The sequence below is a fragment of the Eumetopias jubatus genome, unplaced genomic scaffold, assembly GCF_037043125.1.
Source record: "Eumetopias jubatus isolate StellerSeaLion01/CBP00866 unplaced genomic scaffold, mEumJub1_p1.0 scaffold_104, whole genome shotgun sequence".
Classification (NCBI taxonomy): Eukaryota; Metazoa; Chordata; class Mammalia; order Carnivora; family Otariidae; genus Eumetopias; species Eumetopias jubatus.
The window spans coordinates 289,036-304,348 of NW_028274910.1; the positions used below are offsets into that span (position 1 = coordinate 289,036).

General features: G+C 52.9%; 1 long non-coding RNA gene across 1 annotated transcript in view; it reads right to left on the reverse strand.

Annotated features, from left to right (window-relative positions):
* Nucleotides 1-14,858: 14,858 nt before the first annotated feature.
* The window catches only part of LOC148161655 (uncharacterized), a 305,996-nt gene continuing 305,541 nt past the window's right edge, over nucleotides 14,859-15,313 (reverse strand). The window contains exon 6 of the long non-coding RNA XR_015767432.1: nucleotides 14,859-14,901. This is a non-coding gene — a long non-coding RNA (uncharacterized LOC148161655). The remainder of the gene's footprint in view (nucleotides 14,902-15,313) is intronic.

Below are 15,313 nucleotides of genomic sequence, written 5' to 3' on the forward strand. Positions count from 1 at the left end.
AAGAAGATTCTTGCTTACAAAAAAAGACTATTGCTCAGAAAGAGAGAAGGAAGGAAAAAGAAATTACCATTAAAAGGTGGCTGTCTGGGCCACCTGGCTGGCTCACTTGGTAGAGCCTGTGACTCTTCATCTCAGGGTTGTGAGTTCAAGCCCCACACTGGGCGTGGAGCCTACTTAAAAAAGAAAAAAGGGGGGTGGTGGTCATGTTTTGGTATCCTAAGTGGTTTGAAAGTTGTGAAGTGCGGGTTTGGAGAGTTCTTTCGGAAAGCTGGAGTGTGTTTTTTAGTAGTATGTTTGGGGACTGTTCATATTTCATCTTACTTGAGTCATAACTACTGTTAGATCTGATGCGTTAAATAAAATACAAGCGTCATTTACTCTGGTCCACCGACCTCCCTACTGGAAACACTTAAGGTGTGCTGACTCCACACCTGGGGACATCTTTTAACCGGCCGAGGGCAGTCCTGTGTAAGACTGGGCTATAAGAGCAGGCCCCTCCAACTCTTTTATCGAGAGACATGGATTTACTTCTAATTTTGTTTGTTGTATTCCATGTACATTATAGTATAAAACAACAATGTGAATCTTTGAATTTAGGTATGGATTCAATCATTTGGTGACTTTTCAGGAATATAAGAAAGTTGTTTTTATTCGTTTGTTTGTTTGGCTTGTCCAATAGGTTTCAAGTTTAGGAGCCTGGCCTCTGGTTTGGCCCTGAGGTCAGAATTTGTTTTATATTTAAAACAAAATTGTGCAGAAAGATGGTTTATTATATTCCAGGCACATGAAGTAATGGCGGTTTTATCTAATGTGAAGAAAGAAGTGTAGTACATAATCGATAACCGTGCACTGCGCCTGGCCTTGGTTTCTGCTGCGGGCTTTGCTCAGGGACTCCCTGGGCTGCTGGCGGGAGCAGGGGGGACACGGGCTTCGGGAGCCGGAGGTGGTAGCTGGCAGAAGTCGGGGAGGGGGCACTTGCCGCTGCAGGGCGGGGGGAGAGGGGAGGGGGGCGCTGGCGGGAGCGGGGGAGGGGGCGCTGGCCCTGTGGGCGTGGGGGAAGGGGGTGGGGACACTGGGGGCTGCACCCGCGGCTCTGGGAGCGGTGCAGGTGGCTGGCGCCTGGGAACTGGGGGCTGTGTGTGCTCGTGGGGTCCGTCGCTCCCATGGCTGCTTGGCCCCGGACCGTGGTCGTCCTTGAGGCCCTTGCTTAGAGCCACAGACAAAAATTCATCAATCTGTGTTTTAAAACCCGTTTTTGTTTTTTCTTTAAGATTTTATTTATCTGGGAGAGAGAGAGGCGGTGACAGAGATAGCAAGAGAGAGTACAAGCGGGAGGGAGAGGGAGAAGCAGGTCCCCACTGAGCAGGGAGCCCCGCGTGGGGCTGGATCCATGACCTGAGCGGCAGGCAGGCACTCGACGGGCTGAGCCTCCCAGGCGCCCCTTAAAACACTGCTCTGAAAAATGTTTTCGTGACGAATTTTTTTGGTTTTTTAAAGCTTGATGGTATTCTACATAATTTGGTAAAACCAAGGTAGTCTAAACATGACACTGTAAAGCTAGTGTTTTCTGTCTTCCTTATAAATAGAAATTTCTTCCCTTTCCAAAGAATTTTTGTGCTTTCTTACAGATAGAAGCCTAATTAATCATGAGATGAAATGAAATACAGTTAGATCTCCATTATCTTTTTCAGGGAATCCGAGCCCGAATTTTAGAAACTCTGGTCATGCTTGTCCTGCTTGCGCTCCTCATCTTGGGGATGGTGTGGGTGGCCTCTGCGCTCGTTGACAAGGACGCCGCGAGCATGGAGTCTGTACGGTCAGTCGGCTTCTCTCCGGGACCTTGAACCGGCCTATGACTACACGTTCGCTGTCGTGAACGTTGTAGTGATTCTTTGTGTGGTCAGCCCTTGTTGTTAATTTACAGAGTTAACAAGTCTTTAGACAGGTTTAAGAAAATAAATGAGTGTTCCTGTGTTTGCTGTATTCAGAACGAGCAAGCAGCTTTTAAGATTTTTCTTTGTTTCTTAGTTGGTTTCTGTTCTTAAAATTCCATGGAGACTTTTTTTCTCCCTCCAAACAGGTTTTGCAAAAGGGGTATTTCCTTTTCTGTTTTAGATCTTTTTATTGTACAATTTAGAAATTATATGGTTTAGTAGACTCAAATAGACAATTATGATGTTTATCAAACATTATAGTCAACCTATATCTTAATGTACAATATTTTGGATTTACTAAAATATATTTGTGTTTCTTTACAGATCTCTGGGAGTTCTACCTACCCTATTTATATTCCTGTATATCTCGGACGGGATGTTTGTTACTTCTCTGTAAGTATTTTTCTGGCTTATTGTTGATGGGAAAATGGAGTTCTTTGTTCTAGAAAATTATACTAAGGTTTCCTGATGAAATTACTTAACAGCTTGGAGATGTTTTTAAAATTGGCCCTTAACTTTTTTTATGTTAAGATAAATTTTGATAAACTGAAGCCATGAAATAATACTCATGTGTTGTTCTTTAAGGAAAGCCTCTCTTGTGGAGACACACACACACAGGCCCACACTCACTGAAGCATTAGATTCTACTTTTGAGTGGTAACATAGACCCTGTGTGGTGAATTTGTGGTTTAATTTAGTTAAAATGTACTCAGTTTTACCTGAGGCATTACAGCATATCTCAGGGATATTATAAGCAGATAAATGTAGTTAAAAGGAGTTAAGATAATAGTTGTTTGGTTCTCAACTCCATCAGTACTTGAAATTTTAATCTGTTCTTTAGTTTTTTTTTTTAATTTTTTAAGTGAAAATACTATTATTCAACTGCTAGAGTCTTGCACGTGCTAAGCCTTCTTCAGTCTTTGGGTATCTTTCATCTTTCACCTGTCATCCTCTCTAGCTTCTTTATTGATGAAGGCTCCTCTGATAAAACACTGAGAGAATCTAAATTTGAGGCAAGACTTTTCTTACAACGATCGTCTTGGAGTCTGTTCTGTATTTTGCACTAGCCATTTATCAGCCTCCTCTCTGTGACCTCTCCTGCAGTGTGTACCCCTGTTGGCCTTTCCCGCATGTTCACAGTGATGGGTCAGTTGCTGGTGAAGCCAACAGTAAGTGTGTCATCTTGTTTGTTAAATGTGTTTACATTTGAACATCTTTTAGGTTGTGAATTAGCAATCAGAAACATTAGTGTATTTCTGTGGGCTTGTGACCTCCTTGTTATTGTTGCTTTTATTTTAATCTTTTTCATCTTTGGAAACAAATTTGTTTTTGCTTTTAAAATACTAACTATAGACACTCAGGTAGAAATTCTTCTGGCAAATTTTAAGACAAAATTTACAAATACTTACAGGTATTTTAGGTGTCTGTTGTATCAGTAGTAACTCTGTTATGTTTCAAAATTTACCACATATATTCCTTGATTTACAGAGCAGTTATGTCTCTGAGAAGTTGTCTGCATGTTACATTTTGATTATACTTTTCACTTGAATCTCAGAGTTGCCATATATTCATTTTTGATTTTCAGTTGGTAGTAATTCTTAGCTGCATTTAAGGAACTTGGCATTTACATTCTTTTCATGGGTCCTCACTGCCTACGGACTCAGGTCTGAATGACTCACAGCCTCTTCCCTCGTCCGCTGACCTCCAGCCTGTGCTCCTGCCCCCGCGGCTCGGACTGCACGGTCGCTGCTAATGGGCTGTGCTCCCAACGGGCCGCGTGCTTTCACTTAGCAGGCGTGTCCGGGGCTTTCTCCTATCAGTGCCCCCTGCCTGCTCCAGCCGCCTGACTACCTCCTCAAGGCCTGGCTCTGATGTTGCTGCACCCACTGCCTACTCTTGAACCTTGCCTCACCTCTTCTTTAAGTTGAAATAATCAAGCTCCTTTCTCTGCACTTTTCATATTCCCCTTTGTTAGTACCTATTAAATTATTTTGGTTATATGTTTGTCTTTCCTATTGAGGTGATTAATCAGAAAAAATTTGAGGAAATATTGTAGTAGACATTCCTTTAGTAATGCTTGCTTAATTTTGAAAGATTTAAAAAAATAAGTGACAAATAATTTTTTCCTGTCTTTTAAAAAAATAAAATTGGATTATTTAACTTGCTACATAAATGTATACACACTCAAAACATGCTATCAAATCTTGAAATTCACTTCCCTCTTGAAGAGGTTTCATGACACTGCATTCTTAATTTTTTCCTGATTCTCTGGCAGAGCTTTTCTTTTTGTTTTTTGGTCTCCTTTTCCGTTTTTATTTCCTAGCCCCCTAAGATAGGCAAATGTTCCAAGTTCTGTCCTTGGTCTAAAGTTGCTCTGCTCTGTTCTCCTTACCACCTCTGCCACTTTCATGACACTTCTAAATGTGTAGCTAGCTCTAGGGAGCAAAAGGCACCGAAAACAAACTACACCACATTGTAAATGCTATACCCGAATACTCAACGGAGCTGAAAGCTCAGCTTATAGAAAACCAAACTACTTACTTAGTGCCCTTCCCAAAGCTGATTTTTGTCCTAAACTTGTCTCTTTGTTAACATTATTCTCAAAACTTTAATTATCTTCACCTCTTTTCTTGTTCCTAACATCCAATATTAATGATACTCAATTCAGTGTAGGCTCTATGTTTGTGATAAGTACTATATTTTACACACATTTCATTTAATTGTGTTAACAAACCCATAAGTTAGGTGGTGGTCTTATTTTATGGCTGAATTAACTGTAGTTCAGGGAGATTAAGTCACTTGTACGAGATTACAGATCAGTCATGATGGGGTGGGATTTGAACCCAGAGACTGGTTACAGACCCTGGGCTCTGGACCACTGTTTTGTTCTGCCATAAGCTCCAGAATACTCGAACCGCTTTATTGCTGAGTGTACTTCATACCTCTTCATCTCTGTGTTTTGCTTACAGTGTTTTCTGATCCAAATGCCTTTCCCCTTTTTAGTAAGCTAAGCTATCAGCTAAGAGGCTACTATTATGAAAAACACTCGCCAAAACTTTTTTCTTCCCACCTAGAATTTGGGGGTCTTTCTTCCTCTGAACTTTTGTAACATTTTATTTTTGCTTCAGTTATGACAGTTATTTTCACCCTATAATTATTTTTTTGAGTTCATTCTGTTTTTCCTGGACACTAGAACATAAGCTGTTTGAGGTCAGGGACTGTGTTTGACTCATATTTAGGTCCCCATCAGCTCAGAGTGTTTAAGAGTATAGGCTTTAAAAGGAAGATAACTTTTCTTTGCCAAACCCTTGTTTCTTGGCATAGTATAAGATGGGGGTGATAACAGTCTGTTTTACATTGGATTGTTGTAGAATCAAGGGGATGAGGCACACAAGCATTTAACACAAATATCGGTGTGCCATTCATTGTCACTCACTCACATGAAGACAGACCCATGGTGGTAAGTCACTGATGGATAGTTTGCATCGTAAGAGGAAATCTTTTTGTATGGGCTAGACCTTAGGAAAAGTAAAAACTGGATTGTGATCCAAATGGTAGAAATGGTGAGAATATTGGTGGGAAAGAAGCTTGATATCATGACCCACAAAGATAGGGCCCCTGCCTACCGTAGGCTCAGAGCCTGTCTTGGATTAATTTAGCCCAGTCCGCTGCCTGTACCGGTGCTGTCCATCTGCCCAGTCTTTCCCATTTAGGACTCAAGGGTCATCTCCTGGGGGAGGCCCTCAGTGGTGGCCTGCTGAAGTGGGTCACCCCACCCTTTTCTCCTAGGTCGGTCAGCTTTTGTACTTATTTATTTGTGTGTTGGTATTTATTCTTATTTTACTATTTTATTTTGCTGTGCGTGTTAAACCTGTTGATAATAAGGGATTATCAATATTTGTTGAAATACTGGGAATTATTGGATTGCTGTAAATAAATTTTATAGAAATTAGGCAGATTTGATACCTGATAGGAGTTACATGCTTTGAGACTGCTTTTTATGAATGTACCTCATCAGGGAGCTGAAAGGATATACATATATAGGGTTTCTACCCTTTTGCTTTGTCCATCAACTTCTCACAATTGATTGTTTTGTTGGGAATAAGTAGTTTGGGTTTGAATGACATTAAATATATCAGCTCTGGGCTTCTTTCAGATTTTCCCCAGAGCTAGGAAGATATTTAGGATCATTTCAAGAAGGATACCTATGTTAACAAAGCTAGAATTAAACATATTTTAGCCTTTATCAGTTGTGAAGATAGTGCAGATCATATCCTATGTAATTGGTGATTGATTAGTGGTTCTTGTTTTTTACTAGTGTTGTACGGTATGGTAGTGGGTGGGGTATATACAAGCATAATATTTCTCTCGGGTTCTGTCTACAGAATGATTTTGATAATACCAGTATTATCGGGTCGGAGCTGGACGGGCTCTAGTCTGTGGGGGCACTGGCTCAGGCTCTCGAGCTGCTTCCACGGCTGGCTCGAGTCAGCACTGGGGCAGGTTCTAGTGCGTCAGACGGTTCTAGATCTTAGCTGCCACCAGGGCGGGCCCAGCCCCATGCCTCCTGCAAGGTCTGGTGCTAGAGATGCTCTAGCTCTGTATCGCCCCCTTGCGGACTGTAGGTGAGATGCTGACCTACGGGTTGGGCTGGGAGCTCCGAGGGCAGGGAGGGTGTCTGGGGGTCCCCTCTGAATTCCAGCAAACAGACACAGGTGGGGATGCTGCACGAGTGGATGAAAGAGTGAACACAAGTCTGTGGCCCAGATCTCTCTTCTGTAAGCAACATCCCCCACATCAAGGGGCTGCTGGGGGATCCCTGTGATTCACTACAATGTGAACTGATACCACTACCAGGCACTGTTCTGGGGTTGGGGACCCAGCGGTGAGGAAGCACGGTCCCTGCTCACGTGGGGCTGGCCGGAGCAGAGGTCAAACGAGGACTTCACGTCCCTGGCGAGAGTCTCTGATCAGGTGGGATCAGGTGCCGGGAGCAGCGGTTCAGGCCCTTCCCCCTTTCGGGCAGCTCAGGACCGACCTGTATGAGGCACGAGGTGAAGGTCATGCAGGATCCTTGGGCTGAATCCCCCCGTAGCCATGACCCCCAGGTAGCCGGTCCCGTCACCGCCCCGAGTTTTGTCATCCATGAAATGGGCAGGGGAGGAAAGCCGTTCGTGGGTTCAAGAGCCTTATCCAAGTGCAGAACCGGATCTAGATCATCTCTGGAGGGGGATTCAGCTCTAGCAGCTGCCCCAGAGCTCGAGGCAGGTCCAACAGCGATGCGAGCCGCAGCTCCCGAGACTGGGGCAGCTGCAGCTTCAGCTCTCGCGCCAGCTCTGGGATCAGAGCCCGGTGTGCAGCCTGAGCAGCTCCGACACCAGCTACGGAACTCGCCAGCCAAGGGCCAGCACCTTCATCATCACATCCTCGCCATCGTGCGCGAGGTCAGGAGAGGGGCTGGGGACCGAGAGGGTCCCTCCTGGGCAGGTCACCCCGTGTGCTTTGGTCACTCCATTCAGAGCTCGCCCTCCCCACCCCTCCCACAGGTCACAGCCCCGGGCGTCCCCACCCCTGCTTCCCAAACAAGGCTCAAGGTGGACAAGCAGACCATGGATGTTGGAATTCGAGACTTGTACCTTAAACACTGTATACGTGTTGACCCACAAACTCCCCTTTATGGATTCTGTTGCAAATAGGGGATTATGGACACGGGTCTTCCCTCCACAAGCTGGGATTGAGCCGCCCACAGTAGGTGATGGGTGCACCTGCAGGCTGGGATGGGTGCTGCGCACTGTCCTCCCAGACAGGGGTGCCGTCACCCTTTCCTCCAGGGGACCTCCGCTTCCTCACGTTCTCCCCAGGGCTGCTGGTCTCCAGACCAGACACCTGCCGGTCTGAGGGTGACCAGCGCTGCCTCCATAGAGTTTTTTTTTTGGCCAGAGTCCTTACCTGGTAGCTCCGCTTCTCTGATTCCCCCCGTGCCTGTCCCCACTTGGACTTGCATGCGTGTGGTCTCTCCCTGTGGAACCCAGTGACTTGGAGCATGGTTTGGACCAGAGTCCGCTGAAACCTTTCTCTGGCCTGGGGTTGTGAGCAATGCATTGCCCTTTGGGGTGTGTCTTCCAGCTTTCTGCATTTCCCTGGTTTCTGTGTGGGCCACAGGAGGAACCAGCCCTGTCCTGTCTGGGGTCAGGCTGAGGTGTCCCAGCAGGAACAGGGGTCTCGGCCCCAAGATTGTGCCCATAATTCCTAAAGTGGCCTCTCTGATTACGTCTGATCTGTAACCCCCAGGCATTTCAATATCGAATAAGGGAAATTCTCTGTCCAATAAATACAGAAGGAAACGAGTTCCCTTTGAAAATAGGGGGGCAGACGCAAAAGCCCCTATTGCGTGATTCCACGTATAGGAAACACCCAGGAAAGGAACAGAGAGAGAAAGCAGCTTAGGGGTCGCCAGGGGCTGGGCTCAGGGAGAAATGGGCAGGGAGGCCTTCTGGTTCAGGGTGTCCTTTGCGGAAGCAGATATTGTGCAGCAATGTTCTGTGGTGCGGTGGCACAGCATTGGGAATATAATTAATGCTGCAGACTTGTCCAACAGAAAACAATTAATTTTATTTAAAATAAATAATAAACAGCGTAGAGGATAAGGAAAGATAATATAACAGTTAATATGTACCAGAGAGAAAGAACACAGGGGGAGGGGATGAAACAATCTGGCGGGGCATCAGGGTCGGGTGATGGAAACAAGGGTAATTGTACAAGCGGCTCTCCCCGCGAGGATGTGGGCTCTGGCTGTGGTTCTGGGAGCCCTGCAGGAACAGGAGGATGGGCAGGGTCAGATGCAAGAGCAGGGACAGGGGCCGGATGCACAGTAGGAGCTGGGTCATGGGCAAGTACAGGAGCACAGGCAGGGCCAAGGGAAGGGCCCGCGGCCCTGGAAAGCAGGGGAAGGGGCATCGGCTCTGGCAGGGGCAGGGGCAGGAACAGGGACCCAGGCAGGGGAAAGGGCATTGGCTCTGGCAGGGGCACGGACAGGGACACAGGTAGAGGAACGGACAGGTGCAGGGGCAGGAGGTGGGTCATGGGCAGGAATGGGTGCACATGCAGGGGCAGGGAAACGGGTAGGGAAAGGGGAAGGAGCTGGGTCAGAGGCAAGCACCGGAGCAGAGGGAGGGGCAGGGCAATGGACAGTTGCAGGGGCAGGAGCTGGGTCAGGGGCAAGAACAGTTGCACACGTCGGGGAAGGGGCAGGTGCAGGGGCAGAAGCCGGGACAGGGGCAAGAACAGGAATAGAGCCAGGGGCAGGGGAAGGGGCAGGATCCAGGCCAGGGGCTGGGTCAGGATCCGGAGCAGGGGCAAGAACAGGTGCACAGGCAGGTGCTGGGGAAGTGGCAGCTGCAGGGGCACGGGCAGGGGCAGGGACATGAGTGGGAGCAAGATTTGGGTCAGAGGTGAAAACAGGGACACAGGCATGGGCAGGGGAAGGGGCAGGACTTGGGTCAGGGGCCAGAACAGGAGCACAAGCAGGGGAAGGGGAAGGGGCAGGTGCAAGGAGAGGGACAGGGTCTGCAGCAATGGCACATAGAGGAACCAAGGCAGTATCTGGGTCAGGGGCAGGGACAGGGGCACTGGCAGGGGTAGGGACGGGTCAGGATCCAGGGCAGGAGCGGGGTCTGGGCAAGGAGCAGGGCCACAGTTCGGGGCAGGCACAGGGGCCCTGGCTCCGGCAGGAAGAGTGGCAGGAACAGGGGCAGGCTCTCCGGGCACAGGTTCTCGAGGAGGCCCTTCCTGGTCGGCGTCAGGCTCTCCGTGGGCAGGTGCCGGGTCAACTGCCGGCTCCTGGTCTCCTGCTGAAGTCTCTGCAGGCACCACCCCTCCCTGTAGAGCTGCTGATGGAGTTGGAGCCGGCTCTAGCTCCTTAGGTCGTGGAACATCTGTGAGAGGAGGAAAGCTCACCCCCGTGCCTGCTCTCCGTGGGTATTTGCAAGACAGAGCCCAGCCCAGAGCCTCCCAGAGAAGCCGCAGCCAGGAAGGAGCCCTCCCCGGGACGTCTCCCCGACTGCAGTCCACCCGCTGGGTGCTCTGCACACAGTCTTTGCTCCTGGCCCCACACCAGCCTCTCGGGGCTCCTCCCTGTGGGGCCTGCCCCGACCCGTCCCCACACACCCACAGGCACCCCGCCCCAGGCTTCTCAGCCTCGAGCTCGGTCTCCGTGGGCTCCATTCCTCGAGCACAATCCAGTCAATGACCACCAGGGACAGTGGTCTGGGTGGTGTCGGAGGCCTTCCCCCGCAATCCCCAGCACCTGCTCCTGGGGACCCCTGTGGGGTCACGCCCCAGGTCGCGGAAACGTCACGGCTGTCCGCCAGCCTCCTCCCGATTTCATCCGTGGTCTGCAAAGACAGGGACGGGTAGCCGGCCCAGAGGCATCACAGCCCTGCCCAGCCAGCCTCCCTGTCTCCCTGTCCTGTCCCCCTCCTGCTCCCAGATCAGACACACCTGTGCGTGCCCAGCCCTGCACGCGGTACAGTGACCCCCGCTCCAGGGCAATTGGGATAAACCCAGGGCAGAAGCTCGCATCCGCACACACCCCGTCCCACCCAGCCACCCTTGACTTTGAACAAGACCTGCCCACTGGGTATCTGACCCCTCATCAGCCTGCTCTTGAATGGGGTTGGCCCACCCTACATGACCCCTCTTCACACACAGACACACACACACACAGACACACACACACACACACACACACACACACACACACACACACACGGGTGGGGACCTGGGGCTGCACAGGTGGATTAGACCCTGTGGGGCTGGGTGGCCGGCTCTGGGGCTCCTGGTGTCACCTTGTGGTCTTTCCGACCAAACGGCCAGAGGCGGTGGGGAGCCCTGAACGGACATCTTGAGACAGCATTTGCTGGGCGCGCTTTCTTCCGTCGGCAACCTCCGGATCTGGGAACACAGCATGCGAACATGTTGGTTTGACTATCTCTAAAGTAATGAGCTGGGCCGGGGGCTGTCTCTGGAATGTGGGTTCCTGGTTACCTGGGTTCCAAATTCTGATGGGCTCTGTTGTCAGGGAAGTGAGGTCACCATGGCCGGGGTCCCCTCACCCAACTTCCTCCTCAGACAAGAGCCCCACCCGCGAGGGCCCCTCCCCCAGCTGTTCAATGCTGACCCCCCCCATGCCCCATCTATACAGTGACACCCTCCCACCCCACCCCACCCACACCCCACGCAAGGCCTGGGTGCAGCCCTTGTGTGAGGACACAGAGCTGTGTTCAGCCTGGGCTCCTGCGCGTGCCCAGGGCTGTGACCCTCGACAGACCCTGTGCAGGCCCTTCTGCACTTGGGGTTTGGCCCCTTGACATGCTTCACTTAGCCGCTGAGGCAGAAATGCAGTCCTGTGCTGAGCCCTTCCTCCCAGCCTGCTGTGGCCTCGCCTGCTGTGGCCTCGGCGTGGCCGTGAGACGAGCAGGACGTGGCCGCCCTCGGTGGGAGGGGGACAATGGCAGCAGAGCCGGCACGAACCAGTCACGGACAGCCACCCCCCAAGGCGGGCGCAAGCTGCGGAGACCCCCGCCGCCCAGCAGGGCCGGCCTGCGCCACCTGACCCCGTGCTGCCCAGACAGGAAAGCTAAGTACATTCATGTCGGTTCATAGCACAGAGATCCTGTGGGTGGTCCTTACGTGGCAGTAGCTGACTGATGCCATTCTACTGTGTTCTCCTCGGGTGGCCCTAACCGCACCAGCGAATTGCATCACCAACTACATACTGGTGACTCCACGTGTCCGGCTCCCACATCTCTCTGTCCTCTGAACTCCAGCCCCTCACGTGGCATTTCCGTTTGGGGGTCCTGGGCTCCAGGCTCAGGCCCCGAGCCTGCCCGGGGCTCTCTGTCCTCGGACTGAACCTCCCTCCACGGCCTGTGCTCTCCCCCCCTCACCCTTCCCTCTGCTTCCACCACTCTGGGGTTTTTCACAAGTGGTCTCCTCTTCCGCGGAAGCCCACCCAACTTCCCTAACTACCTCTGTGCTTCAGCTCTCTTCCGAATGTCCCTTCCTCCGAGAAGCCCTCCCTGACCCCTCCTGCTCCACCCGGCGTGAGTCAGACCTGCCGTCGTTTTGCACTCTCTCCAGACACTCTTCCCCGATCTTGTGTGTTGTGTTCTGGGATCTCTCACCTGCTCAGGAAGGGCCAGACGGGCACACAGGGAGGATGGCCTGCAGAGATGGGGGCAGTTTTGGGGGACGCACCAGCCCTCGAGGAGCACCCATGGCCACCAGCGAACCACCAGGTGCTGGGGCAGAGGAAGCGGCAGTCTCCATCCCAGCCTCAGAAGAACCAGCCCTGGCTCGTGAGCCTTCGGGTGGACGGGAGCGGCACTCCTGTGGCCTCCTCCGGCAGCCACTGGGCACCGCTGTTCAGCTCAGCACAATTCTGATGAAAACTCCATTGTTTATTCCTCGTGCAATGAGACTTTGGGGTCTTTGTTTCCAGGTCTGGGATCACTCTTGGGTGTCGTCCAGATATTTTAGCGTCTCGTCTAGGATCCCTCATTGTAGTGGACTCTTCTTAAATCCTCGTCGGAGACACGGGTGCGGAATGTCCTTTAATTCCCTCTGATGTGTCCACGCTGAGCGAGCTCTTCAGCAGTCTTCTCGAGCCTGGGCTGGTGTGTGCAAGGCGGCCATCCGTCTTGGAGCACAGTGTCCTCAGCTTCTGCTTGCCACCACACCCTCCAGATGACCAGCGAGCCTGTCCCACTGCGTCTGAGTCATGTTGGTGGTGTCCCAGCTTCCCCCGTGAGCCAGCGCTGGAGGGCTGCATTTGTATTTCCCCTTCTCACCTCGGAGCCTGGGAAGGTGGGGTGGGGCTGAGGACACAGCGCAGATCAGCTGAGGCTGTGTGCAGGTGTCTCTACAGAATCTGAGCGCTTTAGAGATGTGCCACCCTGAGGTCAGCGGGGCCAAAGCCAGGGGAAATGTCATCATCTGCCTGGAGACGGGAAGGGGTGAGGGGCTGATGGAGGACCCTAAGAGTGAGCAAGAGGAGCATCGAGCCGAGGATACTGGGCTTCTGGGGGACACTGCTCCCTGATGGAGCGGAGGGGAGGTGACATTCTGAGCGGAAAGAACCTGGGTGAACTGAGTGGGGGGGGGGGGGGAGTAAGGAATAGGAATTCCAGGACTGAGCGAGGCAGGAGGGCAGGTGAGTCCACCCTCAGGGGTGCTTCCCTCCCTGAGTCTCGGCTTCCTCACCCGTGGAAGGAGGAGCACCCTAGCACCTACGGCAGGTGCCCTGCTGACTAGAAAGAAACCTCTGCCACGTGGCCGGCCATGTACTAGCTGGAGAGGAGGGGGCGATCGCGGGCATCCCGCCGGCCCTCAGAATGTCCCTTCCAGCCCCCCTGGCGGGGACACAGTGTGGCGGCCCAGCCATCCTAGGGCAAAGCCCTGGTGGCACCAAGGAGCGCTCAGCCAGCTTCCAGCAGGGGGCGAAGGGGCCCCAGGGTCAAGGCGGTGAATGAGGTGCTCCACCTTGGGCGGGATGGCCAGGCTGCCAGGGCCTCCTGCTGCTCCGGGCGGGGCGCGCGGATCTGTCCGGGCCCGGGTTCCGTCCGGACGTTGGGCTGGCCAAGCAGGGGACCCGGCGTGGGGCGCGGGACTGGGGACCCAGGCTGGTGCTCACGGGCAGGTCCTGGAAACCCCGTCTCTCCACCCGGCGGGGTCCTCAGGCACCCAGAGATTTCCTCTCCGGACCCTGGTTCTCGCTCCCCTCGCTCAGTCGGGCGTTGGGGAGTCGGGTTCCCCGGAGCCGTCCCAGTCCGACCCCGGGAAGCTGGGGCGCAAGGTCGCAAGGTCGCAAGGTCGCGGAGGGGCTGGGGTGCAGGCAGCGCCAAGGGTACGGGAGGAGGTCTCCGCGGGACCTGGGGCCATGGCTGAACTGCCCCAGAGTCAGGCCGCTGACGGGAGGTCCCCGGGTCCCCTGGCAGGAGGGGCCGCGGCAGGGACGACGAACAGCGCGCCCGAGGGCCTGCAGGGGGCGCCCCCATCCGCAGGGTGCAACGGGAGGTCTGGAGCTTCCTGGGACCGGTGTGCTGGGAGCCAGGAGACCGGGAAGCCGCGGGCGCCCCTGGGGTCTGCGGTCCTGGTCCCGCGGAGTTCCCCGGTCCTGCCAACGCCCCCTGTGCACCCGCTTCGGGCTCTCTCTGCACTGGGGTGCTCGGGGCTGGGCGAAGGGCTGTGCGGCCTGGCCTGGGGTGGGGAGCCGGCGAGCGGGCGCAGTGGGGGCCGCCCCCAGGACTCAACCCTGGGCGCAGAACACGGGAGAACGCGGGCTCAGGTGGGGACAGCCCTCCTGTGGCCCAGGCGCAGGGGCCCCGGGGCTCGCGGTGCGCTAACTTCCAGACTGTGTGCACCTGCGTCCTAGGGCAGGCAAGTGTTTGGGGGGTTAAGGTAGAACAGAGGCGTCACCGAGGTTGGGGGAGGAGGCCGCGGCCTGGAGTCTCTGGAAAGAGCTGTTGTGGGATGTGTGCTCAGGCTCGCTGTCCCCCAAATCACTCCCGAGTCGTCCCTGCTTACTGTCAGCCCGGGCTCTGCTCCTGTCACTGACCTTCAGGAAAGCCGGGTGGTGAGTGTGCTTCTCGTTTCACTGGTGCAAAACTGGCTTAGGGAGATCAGGGTCGCCCTCCCGGGTCATAAGGCAGGAAGGGCCAGACCGGAGCCTGGGATCCAGGTCTCTTCAGCAGCAGCCCGTCCTTCCTGGTTCTGCTCTCAGCCTCCTTTATCATAGTTTGTTCCTTTTTTCCTTGAAAAATTCTTTCACAGCATTGATACAATAAACCACACACGAAGCGTGCAGCTTAGTAAGTTGTGACCCAAGTAGACACCTGCGGATCCGGCGCTCCTGTCAAGACAATGCACGTGTCCCCCCACGGGCTGTCCCTCAGGCCTCTGGTACTTGCTGTGGAACACAAAGGCAAAAGAAATAGAGAAAAGAAAAATCAAACTTCCTTACAGTTCACAGCCCATCGACAAGTCCTTGAGACAGGCAGCGTGACCTTCCCCTGGGAGTTTAACTGCCCCAATGTTCACACTTGCTGGAGGCAGAAGACAGCCTTAGTTTGACATTAGCCTGACCTCCAGGATCCTGTAAAAATCCCCTTGGAAACTTCCTTTATCTCTGCGCCCCCACAATATGTGTTAGCCATCATCCCCCAAGCATATGACCGTTGATACACCTCTGGAGGGTCTCACGACTAAGGTTTTACTGGGCGGGAGTAAGTGACGTTTTCCTAACCGCAGCTAGCCCCTCGGAGTCCTGGAAACCTTCCTTCCAACTTCCTTGGAGACTTAGCAGTATCCATTACACCCCC